Raw genomic sequence first — 15,083 nt, 5'->3', positions numbered from 1 at the left:
CTGAAGTTTAGTTTGGGAAAGTTGAATTCCCCTGTGTGCTCTGTGTCTGAGTCAGAGAGGAGTGAATGAGTGAGGGATGAATAATGCAGGTCAGGATCCTATTGTTTGGTGAGGGCCCATTGCAGCCCAGGGCACAGCACAGGAGACTTTGTGAAATATTGATTCACCACTTAAAAGTTGTTGTGTGGATGTTCCCTGGCTCATGGGCTGTGAATGAAGATTTTCCTTCTCTTTTCTCGATATACTGAGGATCCCAAGGATATAAATTAAACACTGCAGGATAGATAAGCAAATCTCAGGTCTGATTTTGGCTGAACGTTCTTTAACACTTCAAAACAAGATACAGACCATATTAACCTAAATGAAGACATTGAAAATGTTAAATGTTACTGTTAGAACAAATATTACACCTGACTTTCTGCCTCTGTCAGACTCTGGGCTGCTTTTAAGCTGGATCACAAACAGTGGAACTGCTTCATAGCACAAAAGTCAGGACATAAAAGAAATGAATGAGAAACATGAACCACTGTGGAAGCTTGCAATCTTAACAACTGACAAGTGGAAAAATTTCACCTGCTTTTGAAGATTGTATTATATTATTAAAAGCTGAGGAACGGATTTGATTGATTGCAATATTATGGCATATGATAATATTGCATTTTATTGTATTGTCTTCTTTTAGTTATGTATATTTTAGATAGTATAATTGTTGTATTATATTATGCTCATGTATTGTTTGTTGGGAGTGTGATAGTGTATGTTTACATCACAGTGTGACACAAAGCACCTTATAAACCACAAAGGAAAATGGTCCAGCTCAGAGAGGCCATGAGTGAGGCACCTCTCAGCCTGAATTCACTTCGATTTCTGCCTTGCTAGAGCAGTTGTGTGTGACAAAACAGCGAGCCTCTTGCAGTCTGGAGATGGACTTGGCTCACTGGGGTGAGCTAACAGCCGAGCCTTTCCCACTGGTGAGCGCAAACATCAAGTGGCCCAGATCTCTCCTGGTAGGGGGGGGGGGCAGAGGAAGGAAAGAAGAAGAGTGGTGTGGAAATGACAGATGACGGCCAGAGTGCAGGGGAGAGGAGAGAAAATGTATGAGGGGGACAGAGAGAGATGGCAATTGTGGATCGGAAGTGAGACGCGTTGGGGGGTAAAAGTAGGAATGACAAGACAGGAGGCAAAGAGTGGAGAAGTCATGGTAGTGCTATAATTAGAGGATATGAAAACCTGGATGTCACTTCTGCTTCTCTTTCAGCATGGCGCTGCCTCGCTCTGCTACACCTCACTCCTTCTCCTCCAGAGCCCATGCTTTTCAGTATGCTTACTATGGTAATTTTCTGGGGATAATGATGCACATTGTACTCTGTCTGTTTGTCTTCTTCTCCCTTCATTTTCTAAGTCATTGAAGGGAACTTTAACAATTTACACAGTAATATCACGCAGGAAAAATTGTCCAATATCATAGTGCTAACAAGCATAAAGAGACATTGATGACAAAGCAAAGTTTTCTGTACTAGTCAGAAATTATATGGTTTGTACTTGTCGTCGCTGCACTCCTCTATTTCTGCAACTCAATACCTTCCTCCTCCATGTCATCCTCGTACACGTCTGCAGTTACTCCCACAAATTAACATTCCAGCACACACTGCTGAATTCACTGCCGCTTTCCAGGGGAAGTACCTGCTTTTGCTTTTTGTCAGAGTGAGAAACTTTGAGACATTTTCATTGTTCCATAGCCAGCCGTTCTGGTGTTTATGACTGTACAAAAATGTACATGCCTGCAATAACAAGAATTGAGTTTGTGAAAATGTATTTAACTGATTCATACATACTGTGTATAAAAAGCCAGGAAATGAGTCTGACAGAAAAGTACAGAGATGTCCATGACATACACAGAGGGCATATTAATGTTTCATTGCCAGCTGTGTGTCATCTGTTCCTCACTGTTTCCACCACCTTTTCCCCATCTTATCCAACCTCCACTCTCCCTTTAATTTTTGTTTTTCTCCAGCTGTCGTCCTCTATTTCACTGAAGAGACGAAAAGGATTCCTCATGAATTACTTAACTCTAAGGCATAGAAGCCACAGAAGCTTGTCATCCACAATAGAGCTTTTTGGTTATGCCACGTCTAAGTTTACATGGGGTGTTCCCCTTTGGGATATGATCTCTTATACGATCCTTAGTGGAGTTATTTTTAGCCACGATAGTACTTTGACTATAGAGATGGTAAAGTCGGCCAGTCACTCTGTCACTATTCAACAGAACATGAAGAAACAAGAGTACTGACGTCATATCTAAGACATCTTTGTCTAAGACATCTTTTAAAAACTTATTTAAGTCAAAGCACGCAGTTTGCTGTCGCCGTCTGGTCCATTTATCATCCATCCAACAACCTTCATCTTCTCTTATTGAGCATTACAGCCTTGTGTGGACACTAGAGTGGAATAGTCTTTCGGTCTTGTTTTAAAATACGATTAAAACATGAAATATGAGGTGCAGAGTGCACCTTTCAGTTTCATTGGTACATCGCACACTGCACATTACCAACTGCTTTTAGTTGTCTCAAGCAAACAGTCTCACCTGGAATTCAAGATTCCATTTCTTGTAAATGCTCTTACTGTTCTCGGGGAATGAGCTACATTTCCGTTTAAAGAGCAAGAACAAGGACTACAGTTGACAAGAGCGGTTGGCAGTAAATTTACAAAGGACAAGGTCGACTAATGTGAAGCTGAAACTCTGCTGCTAGAGGAGAGCATTTGAAATCAAGTTATTTACCTGCACACTAAAAACGCAATCTTCCTTTAAGCAATAAATGAACCCAGCAAGTTTCAGCATGATGACTAATGGCTATCTTCTAGGTCTTATTTGTTTACAGCACTTTTGCAAATGTCTCACAATTAATGTTTTGACATTAAAATTATATGCACACACTTGAGTACGTAGGTATTCAACAGCACAGAAACAGAATAAATTAATACATAGAAGGACTGTAAATCGTCATCAAATAGGACCTGTGGCTCGATGTCACCCCTTCTTTTAACCTCACTCTTCTTCTTGTATTTTCTTTTACAGCTTTATAAAAGAGACCACCTTGGCCCGGTAGTTCTCAAAAGCACCTACAGGACAGAGCATTGAATGCAATCATATGTGAATGATACAGTGAGCGGTGTTCAAGCTGAATGGATACACTCACACAGACTTCTTAAGAATTCCTTGCACTGTTCTTGGAGACAGCATTCCATCCTTGGAAGATGAATGATAGAAAAGCAGAGCAGATTTAAGTGTGTTGTTCTACTCTATCAAGACTCGGTTTTCTAAAAGCATATTGAATAGAGATGTGCCAAGTTGTTTTTAGAAAAACCCAGCCTGTAATACCTTTAGAGCATTACAAGAAAAGTGCTGCATTATTTATTCCCCTCATGCATCAAAGCAAGAGTTGTATGATCAATGTTAAATAAAATCTGTGGTTCCCCTACTTTCAGTTTTGCCTGAAGTACTCCAGTTAAAATTCCTCATGTCCTCAGTGAGTGGAAATATCCAGTGTGTGGTTTCAGCTGGGTGTGTCACTCCACATCTGTGGTCTTTCACCCACTAAGAAATGACTACATCAGCATCCAGTCCTTTCCATTTCCCCAACAGTGTGCAACTGTCTTATTGTCTTCACCATGACTGCGGTCATACAATGCAGTAGCTTTGCATATGTCAAACATTCAGTCCGTCAATTGCTGATGGGAATCCAAAGTGATCATTTGGTGGGAATTCTACAGGATAAACCTAACAATTTGAAGTCACATATGTCAACAATTTGTGTCCAACTTTTTTTTTTTTCCCCAGGGCCTCAGTTTGCTGTGTCATTCGGCATCTGTTTAAAGTACAACAATGAATCATAAACTGTCTTTGTGGACTCCCACAGAGTGTGCAATTTTGTGCAAATTTGTATTTTTCTGTGATAGTTCAAGCTCCTACTTGGCTAAATTACATATGCTGAGAAAAATTACCTTGGATAGAATTCTAGTGAAAGTTTGGGGTTTCCTACATTGTGCTTCATGAAGCTGATATATTACAGACACAAATGATACATTTTTGCGGCTTACTTTGAGTTCTAATGCAGCACTGTTGGAATAAACAGATTCAGCCGTAGGGAAACACAACAGAGGCTTTGTTCAGACTGGAGGCAAATCAAACTGGTAATGAAGCATGGGGCCAGTAACTATGTATACTCGTGACATGGCTTTCAAAGCATCAAATTGCAAAAATTGGTTTTCATGTCTTTTTTTTTTCCATCCAGACTTAGATGCAAAAATCCTAACATGTTGACAATGACAAATGTTTAGTTGACAAAATGTTTACCTTATTCAGTAACTTAGTTTAGGGTGTAGCATTTTTTTGATTGTTTCTTGCTTCTTGGTCACAACCCTATTCTGGACAAATTAAAATTTCGATGTCACTAGATGGAAAGAGAAGAACAAAAGTTCAAGAAAGTCTGTGCCAAATGTCATAGCAAAGAAACCATCCAACACTTCCACTAACATGGCTAAAAAGATATTCTGTTCACCTGCAGTTGTGCAAACCCGGAAAGAAAATCTCAGCCCAGTGGGCAGTCATATTGTAAATTTTAAAAAATCATTTCACACTACCATGTTGGTCACGCCACACTGTTAACTTTTGCGGCAAAACCCTACCAAATATACTGATAAATATCTTTTCTGGTTTCCCTCACCTTTAAGACTGTGTAGATAGAAGATGACTCCTGAAATGTTGGAGCACATGAAGATTGTTTAGCTTTAGACTTGCCAGAAAACTGCTTAAGATAACAGTGGAAAAAGTGACTAAGATGGTGTGTGTGTTTGTGTGTCAGTCCAAAACGACCAAAGATCTCAATTCCACATTAGGATCAGTCCCAAGACAGGATTATGTACTTATGATCATAAAAGTCTGGTCTGTTCACTGATAGGAGATTTTACAATTCAGTTGGTCTGTAATCTGTTTGCTTTTTTTCCTTCCTACTTTCACAGACTGTTTTTTTTTTACTGCAATGTTTGGGAGAAAAATCATTGCATGACATCCTCTGCGCTGTGGGTTTGTGCGCCTCAGGGAAGCAGAGGACCATGGTATTTCGCTGGTTAGTGTAATAAGCAGATGTTTTGCCTCTTTACAAACAGATCTGAACATCAATTCCACATTTACTTCAGTTGTGAATTTACTTCAAACAGGCGGCATCTGCCCTCCTCTGTCCCGTGGCATGTACACATGCAAATGTGCCCTTGCATTTGTGTGTCAGCTCCATCACCGGTGGAAACAACGCATTGTACAGAACCTGCATGCCTGGAGAAAGTGCTGCGTGTTTGGGCGCACCATCTGCCAAAGACATTTCCATATCAGGGGCAGCAGCACAAAATATAAGCTCATTAAATCAACACTTGCAAGAGGATTTTCAGCAAACTTTGTGGTGGAACTAATTTTAGGACAGGTTTGCATAAATTGCCCTTTGAATGACCCATGAGGCATGTTTTAAAGATATTTTGAGTATTTCAAAGGATTTAGAATTCGGCTGCTTAAAGTTGATGGTGTAAATCTTCAGTTCAAAAAAAGTTTGTTTGGAGCAGTTTCACTATACGCCTCTTTGGGTCAATTTATTTGAGTTTGATGGAAGTAAATCGCCAAAATAAGATAAAGCTGCATCATTCTCTGTGTGTAAGTTTAAATATGTCTCTCATAACAAATACACAAACAATGATCGCCTGACGCTGCAGTTCCTCTTTCTTCCTTTCCTCTTTTTAGTCTCTTTTAGCTCTGTTTTGTCTTTCCAAGTGCTCACCATCAGAGCCATAAAACTTTTACACATTCTGGTTCATTTGAAACTGGGCAGTGCAGCTCTTCACAGTCTGAATACCTAATTGTGACGCACAAAGCTTCAACAGTAGGGGCAGAACAGAAGAAAGTGAACCAACTCAGCTCAAGTCCAAATAAAGGAGGTAACACACCATTCAACACAAACTTACTTTTTTAAGCACAAGAGTGAAGATAGAAGGAAAACTTAGGCTGAGAATAGTGTCATAGTAAAGTGGGATTTTTATCTTTGCAAGTGCATGGATTGCACCTGTTTACTTGTCCATGAAAGGCCTCTTTAATGAAAAAAAAAAGACTGTAATTTTCCTGGGTTATCAGTGTGACTGAGTGGACTACGACATCCAATTTATTCGCAAAGCCACATTCACTGGTTTCACACTTTATAGGTGAGAAAACCAAAACCAAACTCCTCTCTCTTTCTAAACTGTGTTCACACTTTTGGAGTTTGGCCCTGTTGACAGTCAAGCAAGCTACAAAAAGAACACATGCGTTGTACACCCGCTGTGTGAAACCTTTAAGTTTGTTCAGTCCTGGTGCTGCTTGCCAAATGAAAGAGAAAAAAAAAGAAAAAAAAAGTGCTGAAAAAGTGTTTAAGATTTCATGTGGCTTTTGAGAGCTTTTCATTCCCTCCCGAAGCGTGATTTTTCCGATTCATCTAACAGACCTTAATGCTTCCTAAGAGCCAAACGCTGCATTGTTCAGAGGTCCTGCTTGGTAAAAGTAAAAATATAGACTTATACAGATGTAGAAATACAGTACAAGAATCAGAGAGCATAAAAAATACATGAAGGAAAGTGGATGCTGTGGTTTGCTTTGCTATTTGAAAAGCTCTCAACATGATATCAGTTGGGAATTTAGAGGCAGATGATAAAGCAAATATAGAAATGCTATTTTATACTATGGGATCACAGAAACCCCCCTCGTGGGTTCTGACTTACTACAGACACAATGGGTCGATTATTCGGTTCTGCTGAAGTCAGAAGATGCATGATGGCTGTTGTATATTATGTCACAATCAAAGGAAATCAAAAAGGTACAAAAGCAGTAAAATTAATGATGAAACCTGTAAATGCTGACATTTTCTAACATAAATGTAATCATGTGTCCCAGAGTTTAACGGCTATTTTATAAGCTTACAAACAAAAAAGGGCTGCTGTAGTTTTAAATAATGAACTGAAATTCAAATGACTACCCAAGTGACCTCTCTGTGCACTGCATCATTAAAAAAAACCACAGACATGCAGAAATACACACTTCTGCCATATGTAATGTGTGTTTGTGCGACTGACTGTATGCTAAAAGCAGGTGAGTGGATGCATAATTCAAGACATGCAATGGAAAACAGATGTTGGTGTACAGTAAGGCTGGGAGACCAATAATCCTCTAAACATGTCTCGCATGTGTCAACAGGGCCACACATGTGCAGCGTGTTAACTCACAGAGGCAGAAAAGGCAAGATGATGAAATGTACGGCAACTAGAACTGACCACAAATAAAATGATTTGGATTTGTGTTAAGAACTGACCACACATATGTAACCCACCCACTCATACCCATTACTTTCTGTCTGTGTCCCTCGTGTGGGTGTTTGTTCTGTGTTTGACCTTAGAACCTTTCTCTGTCCTGCCGTGGGGAGCAGTGCTCTAGACGCTGACCTTCTACTGGTGACTACATGACCAATGTATCCTCAAACCACCCTTGTGGACTAGTACGTGTGTGTGTGTGTGTGTGTGTGTGTGCAGGGATATCTGGCTGCATTATGTTGAACAAACAAGCAGCCCAGATTTTTCACTGACTGTCTGCATGATTTCTTTCAAGCTCTCTGATGTCTATTGCTACATATTTTCATGCAATTTGGTGGTTAGATCAGTGCTTGACCAACAAAAAGAAAAAGTAGAAGAAGAAGAAAAGATGAATATTCAGATTTTTGTCCTCATTGCAGGCCAGGCTTTAGAACCAGGAGCTTTAAATGATGAATGATGTCTTACGTTGCAACTGCAAGCAGGATAATTATTCAGCCTTGGAAAATCAATGTGCGGCCTTGTTTCACATGCAATAAATCATGTTTGATATGATGACATCCGGATTAAATGCATGTTTATCATATGAGTAATGACCACTACACAGTTGCCAGTTAGAATTTCTCCCAGTCTGCCTTTTTGATCAGATCTGGGTTTGACTGGACAATTTAAAAATTCGAGGTAGAAAACTTCCAACAAAGTAAAATACAAAAATATATTAGCACTGGCCTTGAAAATTCAAATCCTACTTTAGGCAAAGAACTACATATGTCAAACAATAAAGTTTTATTAATCTAAAGTCTTAAATTAACAAGTTATAAATTACCCACACGTTTTATCCTGTATATTATGAGCAGTTTTCTTTCGTCTAGGTCATGATTCTTGCTAATTAACCTCGTTACACTTTGAACTGTCCTATGGGACCCCTGAGCCATCTATGAGCCACAGCCAGCCTGCTAATAATCCACAGTTTTAGAGAGAAATCCCAAAGAGAAGCGACCATTTTGGGAGCGACATCATCAGTTAAACGCTGACATTTGAGAAGGATAAGTAGACTCCCAGAGGGCTGTGGATCTGTTGGATCCACAATCTGACTCTCTTCAATTATCATTAAGCCAAAAACATGTTCATGCCATAGAGTTGTGCATGCACACAAAATAATGATTTTTTTGCTTATATTTTTTAAAAAATGTAACAATCAAGCTTCAGTTTTGTGTCTTCCATGTGCTGTCTCTTGCATAGAAATGATTCTTGCACTTGTATGAATTCCTAAAAGGAAGTTTTGTCAGAACACCACTTGCTGAATTCTTGGTTAGCTGTTTACTTTGTACTTAAAGTTTATGAATAATTACAGGAGTGAGGCAAGATTTGACTTTTCTAAATGCAAATCAAGATGGAAACCACGAGGGGATTGTGCTGAGCCACTCAAATGAGGAAAGGGGAACAAAGAGCAACAAAGAGCAGAGGAGTCACCCATTTTATTAATTGTGTTGGTTCTAGCAGTTGCCCTTTAGAAAAGTCAGTGGACTTAATTAAATTACCATGCACGCTCAGAGGAGGAAGCAGTGGGAAGGAAATAGCCCTGTAAAACAGAGCCTTGCTAGCATTCTATCCCCTATCTAATGAGAATGAGAGCACAACGATGCTCAAAGGTCTTTAAGAGTTCTCAGAGTCCTTCAGTCACCATTATAATGTCTGGGTTTAGTGTAGAGAAAAGCAAAATCTTTGGCAAACAGCAAAACTGCAGCACAGCTGCCGCCTTATATTTGAAGGCTGGAATCTGTGTTTCTGCAGATGAGTTTCAAAACAGCGCAACAGGGCGGATGCGAGCAATATTGCCAGTGCTTTCAGCCCTGCCAGCTGCTCTCCTATATAGTGCCCTTTAAACCCTTTGGGTCTTACAGAGTAAAGGCGTTCTTTTTCCAGGTCAGCTCGCTTGTTTGCCTCTCACAGCTGAGACACTCCGCCTACTGTTAGCACAGCACATATAGGATAATTAAAGGCGGGTCCATTAGTCGAGGGAGTTGGGCAAGAGAAGCTGGCACGAAAGAGTAAGGGGCAGTAACATGCTCGCCCTTCCCCCTACACACGTTCCAAAGCCCTGAGGCATCGCCCGAGGTCATGGAAGCTGAGGGAAGAGACCAATGCATGCCAAATAAGAAGGCAAGGGAAAGAAAAAACACAGAAAACTGGGCATGGAGCGGCAGAATGTAAATGTCAGTTTCTGTTGTGGGATTGCATTACAGTGGAAGGGAAGAAAAATACACTGGGACATGATGAGAGATCATCAGTGCCAAAACATCCACAACATAGCACAACCTTTCTTTGAACATGCAGGGCAAACAACCTGCACTATGATGGCAGCGATGAACATTCAAAAATTCAAATCTATATTCAAGTCAATCTCACTGATCTGCCAGTGGCCCAATCGTTACAAACTGATGCTGTGAAGCCACACATTGTTAAAACCCGCCGAAACGGAGTCTAAATTCTAGTGGAGAACCAGTGGAGTTTCCATAGATGTCAGGTTGAATTTGAGACGTTAAGGTTCAAGGTTAAATTTAATAATACATTAAAAAAGAATGGAAAGTTCATATTCCTATCAACCACTGCTAATCACAAATCCGGTGAAAAAGATCAAGTGTGGTCTGTGACTTGAGTGGAAGGCCTCAAGCATGAAGCATCAAGGGAAAATAAATATATTTCCATATGGTGAAATGGTGAGCATTCAATCTGTACGAACTCCATAGAGCTTCAGTGGGTTGTTGTAACAAGCTGATGGGGAATATGATACATTCAGACAGAAGAGTTATTTGGGAGAAAAACAGAGAAAAACTGAGTTCCAGAGATGACTCTGGTACAATTCTGGTGAAGTCTTGAATAAAATGCATTTGATTCCAACGTGGCATAAAACATGAACAGACTTTACAGGTTAGACTTTGGCCAGATTATCTGAACCACTTTATTTGGTGGTTATTCTCACCCAAATATTTGCAGGGAACAGAAAAAATATCTATGATAAATTCTTATTGCAGTAGTTGTGTTTGAGCATATGGTAAATTTGATACAGAGAAGACATGATCTGGGAAGCTGGTCTTTAAAATTTGTTGTTTTGGTAGTGCAATGGATATTTCTACATCCAAAGCGGTTTTGAAAAGCAGAATCTGTTGTGAAGGTTTTATTTTAAACCGTTTTATTACAAAAGACTGTGTCATTGGATTGATAGGATTTTAAAATGTTCACACAGTAAACTTAGACGTATTGCACTACTAAACGCAAATGGGTCACTCGTGCTGTTGCACGGGCTACAGGCAACTTAGTCACTTAAATGTCACGATTCGTCTCGTTTGTCCTTTGCTATGATAATGTGCTTACTGTGAGTCGTCCCTGAGGACTTTGTGACTTCTGTGTTTTGCGTCATTCCTCATCTATCACACCCTGCGACTCCTACTGATTTCTTTGAATTATATTAGGAGACCATGTGGGAAATAGTGAAGACACGGGTGTTTTTTTTTTTCATTTCTTTTCATTCAGGTTGTTCATCACGGTGTTGCCTTCCTTCTCCCCACAGAAAAAATGTATTAACAAATATTTAATTTCCCCTTTGACTTTCTTGCAATGAGCAGCCCCTTAGCCTTGATACTCCAATGCTCTGCAGTGGCTGTACTTTAAATAGAAGAGATTATTTGTTGTTAATGGTTGACCTGACACTATGTGAAATGATTATTAAACAACTCACTGGCATGGCTGTCATATTTTACTGTGCATGTTTAGTTTCTCCATTTCGGAAAACATTAAAGAGGAACATATGTCTATAGTGCAGTACAGATAGCTTTTGTTATATTCGCTTTTATATTTTTGGGAATGGAACTATACACATTGTTACCGTAAGATATTTCCTTTAAAAATCAAGGCAAAAAAAAAAATTAAATAAAGAAAATAAAGGTTGCCAGCTTTAACCCATAATTTAGCTGTACTGCTGTTTAGAGTGATGTGGTGTTTGATGCTGATGAAAGAGGCGGCTTCATTAGGGAAAAGTGGCAGTAACTAGGACATAATGTTGATAACGCTGACCTGCAGAGCCTGTGTATAGTGACTCCAAACACCAGTAATTTAGTTCCTTTGCCTTTTTCTGCTGTACAGATGGGCTAAGTGGGTCAACAGACGGTAGATGTGTGTCAGTGATTCCCTTCTGGTACAGAACTGACCCCCCCTGCCAGTGGAGCTTCAGCAGAGAGAAAAAGCTGCTGATGCTCACTTAATAGCAGCCTTGACCTGTTTGTTTCACTTTCAAACTGTCTGCAGTACAGCTGGAGTCTGTGTGCACGATGTGCCGACACTGAAATAAACCAACATCTGACTTTGGAACATATTGACGCATTAATTAATCTCTTTGATGTGTAGTACTTAGGAGGTTACAAACCAAACTCTGGCTGTGTGAGTGCAGGTTTGTACCTTGAGGCAGCGAGGAAGTGAACTGTGACACTCCTGTGCCCACAAGAAGTTACTTAACAAGATGTAATTAAAATGCAGTTTCCTTGAATTTTCCTTTTAGGTTTATCCTGAGTGGCAGTTAAGGAGGTCGAACTTTGGTTTCACGTTTGTTTCCCTTGGACATTACAATGACAGGTACCGTAACCTTGAATAAAATAATTTTCAAGAATATTTTCTTTATTGCTTTGTCTCATTTTTGTTGGGATGCTGCAGCCACCCCTCCCCTTTCTGAGATGTAAAAATGCATGGAAACATTTAATCAAACTAGGGAAGTTGAAATTATATGGAGCATGCCTTTTCTGCAGGGTCACCTGAATGCCCCGCAGACATCTTTTATATAAACATCTTGGTGATTTTGAAATGTACTTTTACCATCTGTGTTTTTGTCACACCATTTCCCTCTTTACTGGGAATGTGACAGGAGTTTAAAAACCCTCTCCAAAAAAACTACAACAGAATAAAGCAGCTGGTACACTGGTAATAAAATGAAAGCAAATGCTCCTCTCACCTCTAGACTGAAGTAATTTAAGACACAACAGGCCTTTCATGATATGTTCCATATCAGAGAAAGGTTGAAAGCACTAAAAGTGCCAGAGGTCGGCATGGAACATATAGACTTATCTTTGAGCTCTGGGGAGATATAGAGACAGCTGCAACCCAGCACAAAAGCAATACAGCTTTGAAATGTATTTGGATGTCTCATGGGAGCGACGCCTTCATTGTAATTTGTCTATTTCTCCCTTGATGATCACTCCTGATCTTATAGCATTGTTTATAGTCTACTAAAATGGCTCTTACCAAAGCAATGTGCAACAAGAGAGCCATTGGAGCCTGGGGCTGGCCATTTTGGTAAGTTACCCTTTCAGCAAAAATATCAAAATGGATACACATGCATAATCTGACTAAGATAATACACATGAAAGACCAAAGGAAGGCTTTCTCCTGGGTGGCTTGTAAGATTATCCTACCACTTCCCTGGCAAGCCAGCGCATCTCAAGATTATCTCCCTACATGTCCATGGGCACGAGGGAGAGAAGATACAGACATGAAATTCAGCTCTACATCCTCTGTAATCTTCATCGAGTATGAAATAATCTTCAGTCAAAAGTATGGCACATTCAGTATTAAATTTAATCTGTTTTTTTCCCCACCAGCACTGAAGCAGATGATTAGGTATGCCGACTCTCATCAGCAGGTCTTATACTCCCTGGTGGAGCTTGACTTAGCTGCTGATCATGTAGTTAGGGGCGGTTGGAACATCTTAGGTCACTGAAACCCTAACCTCTGTTAGCAGGGGGGTCCAAATTGCTTTCCTTAAGCAGACTATGGGCAAATGGGTTAATCTGTACAATTTAGCTGTGTGAATTCCACTCCACATGCACTTGCTGGCTGTATAATGGCAGTAAAATGATGCCAACTCAAGGACTAATTGCTGGATTTGTGTTGAATTTCATTTCATTTGCTGCTATACTGTACACTGACCTGCAGCCCGGTTTTTAGCCTTGTTGGAGACATCAGAGAGAGGGAGGAAAGTGAGTACAAAAAGGTTTCTGCCACAGACTTTAGAAATATAGTCTGAAGTTTTGACATTTTTGAGGCATCCATTTTCCACCATCTTTGCTGGAGCTACCAAAATAATACAGACAGAAGCTCAGTGAAGCTTCAGTCGGGGTAAACACCACCACAGTTGAGTGTCACAGCCTGAGACACATGTCAGTCAAGCAAGCATGCCCACGCACAGCTTCTTAACTCTTACTATTGTATTACCAAAGAAAAACCATCAAGACAACCATGTGACAAGAAGTAGCATCTGTCTATAATCTCTTCACACGTTTGTGTCCATTCACCTAATTAAAGAGGTGGTGGCTGTTGTAGGAGCTGCTTTTAAAGACCCTAAATACCAGTTTTCTAAATCAATTTCTAGGGATCCTATACATTTATCATAGAACACACAATTATCTGCAAATGGTTGGAAAAAGATCAAGGAATCTGCTCATATCAGATGCCAAAGACAATCCTTGAATGGAGACGGTTCCCACACGTCATAAACAACAACCTTTTACTATGTGAGAGTTGTTCTGCGCTTGGATCGTGTGATGAAACCTAAATCAGATCCTTCCCTCTAAAAACACTGAAAGATGTGGTTGGAAGTTCAGAAAAAGCTGGCAGAAAGACTTTTTAAATCAAGGTGGTAGGTGATTACAATATGTGTTTATGTGTGACACCACAAAGCTTCTAGCATGACTGTTGACTGTGTTTTGTGACCCCTAAATGTTAACATTAGTAACTTGCTCCATGGAAGTGACCTTGACTGAGAGAAATAATTGACTCTGAGACATTTAGCAATCAATTCCATGTGATGTATAAGTGTTTCGTTTAAATTATCTATATTAGTTAATAATGTGTGCTTCAGCACTAATTATTGACAACTGACTTAACAATTTTCATATCATGAAACTATGATAAGAATAATGTTCCAAGGACACTGATTCTTAAGTTAGAACAAGATTCTCTCATCCAGTCAGTCCAGCAGGAAGACTGAAACCGTAAGAAATGCAATTTTGAAGGCAGGAGGATGAAAATTACTCAAAGCGCTCAAAGTTAAACTGTGGAGACTGAGTTTAAATATGAAAACATTTGCTGATCCTGCTGCCCAGTGCTTCTGTTCCCTTGGGAAACAAGCACTGCAAGTTAAAAGCAACCCAAAGCTTGGAAAAAAAAATTGCAAACATTTCTAAAAGTTGGGGCAGTTTGCATCAGCTCTTTAAGCGAGAGAAAAAAGAAATAGATATATAGAGTGCTATATTTTTATGTAGTCAGCAAGTAGTTGCACAGCAACCTTTCATTTAATAGAACTGTAGTGAACATGCCTCTGCAATTAAAATGCATTCTGGGACATTTATATTCTTGTTGGGGTTGGCTTATCTGAGATGTGCAGTTTCAGCCAACTGTTTCTGGAAAATAGACACATGCCCCTCAGAGAGATTTATCCACATTTTCCACCAGAGACACGAAGTCAGGTTTTTGTTATTTTCAGGACTGAGTAAGGTGTGATGGATGAGCGAAGATATGGCTGGATATCGTCTCCTGCCTCACCATCCATCTGCTGTGGATCAAAAACAACAGAAGGGGCCAAGAAGCTCAATGTTCCACGTAATGGAGGCATGAGTTTCCCAACCGCTGGACAAAGCACTTGCAACGCTGGTTTCCTCAGC

This window comes from Scatophagus argus, chromosome 24 (genome assembly GCF_020382885.2).
Source record: "Scatophagus argus isolate fScaArg1 chromosome 24, fScaArg1.pri, whole genome shotgun sequence".
Taxonomy (NCBI): Eukaryota; Metazoa; Chordata; class Actinopteri; family Scatophagidae; genus Scatophagus; species Scatophagus argus.
The sequence above is the reverse complement of the archived record's forward strand: the minus strand, read 5'-3'. Positions refer to the sequence as shown.